Source organism: Pteropus alecto, unplaced genomic scaffold (assembly GCF_000325575.1).
Source record: "Pteropus alecto unplaced genomic scaffold, ASM32557v1 scaffold98, whole genome shotgun sequence".
In the NCBI taxonomy this organism is placed as follows: domain Eukaryota; kingdom Metazoa; phylum Chordata; class Mammalia; order Chiroptera; family Pteropodidae; genus Pteropus; species Pteropus alecto.
The window spans coordinates 4,827,016-4,828,043 of NW_006443570.1; positions in this window are offsets into that span (position 1 = coordinate 4,827,016).

Consider the following 1,028-nt stretch of genomic DNA (forward strand, 5'->3'; position numbering starts at 1 on the left):
CCCACCCGCCCCAGCCTCCCAGTCTTCTCTGGTGAGATGGGCCCTTTCCTTAGGTCCCTCCTCCTGCTCTCAAAGGTTCTTCACCCATTCTTATCGCCTTGGGTCGTTATGGGTATGTGCGTGGGTGCAAAGTCCCCCGTCTGACTGACCATTCCTTCAGTGAGAGGTGGGGGGCCCTGAGAATGGGAGCTTAGCAAGGGAGGGAGCAGAGGCCATGTCTGTCACTGTATGAGCTGCCAGGGCTGGGGACACCTCTCCTCCCCCCAGACTCCAGCTCCCTAAGGACAGGGCAGCCTCTCTCCCATTGGACCTGGATTTGATTCTTCCTCTAGATCAATCTCCCAACCCTTTGCTTGGCCATCCCTCGTGTTGGCCCACAAGGCACTGACTGTTGGCACCTGGGAAACAGGTCAGCTTGAGGGCAGGTGCCTGTTCAGCCTCCTGTTTGCAGCACGGGGATCCTCATGCACCCATGCCCACCAGAACCTCAGACGTGGGTGTGTCAGGGAGCTTCGTGGAGCAGTGACCTCTCCTCCAGGGAGCCTTCTTGGGACAGGCTGGAAAGCAGGCCTCTCCTTCTCTTTGGTCTACCCTGGCTTAAGTCCAGTCACTGTCTACAAGTGTGACCAAGGCTGGGATATGCCCTGGGGCAGCCCTGTCCCTCAGGTCACAAGTCCATGACAGGGTCCCTCGTGCCCATCTTGTGCAAAAAGAGCCCCATTGTCCGGGGGGCATAGCTGAGGGGTGAGTTCAGAGCCCAGAGATGTCGACCACTGGGCTGGTCACCAGCTTTCTGACCGCAAAAGTAGCGAGTTGGGGAGGAAATCGCTGGGCTGCTTGTTGGAGAAAGGGCCTGACGCACACAACTGCACACCCAGAACCATAAGCCCAGACACTGCCACCCTCATACAGGGTCGTGCCCTCCCAACACTCCCCCCCAACACACACACACACACACACACACACACACACACCTCTGCCCTCAGGACAACCCAGCAGAATTGATGACAGCCCCTCCTTTCCTCCTC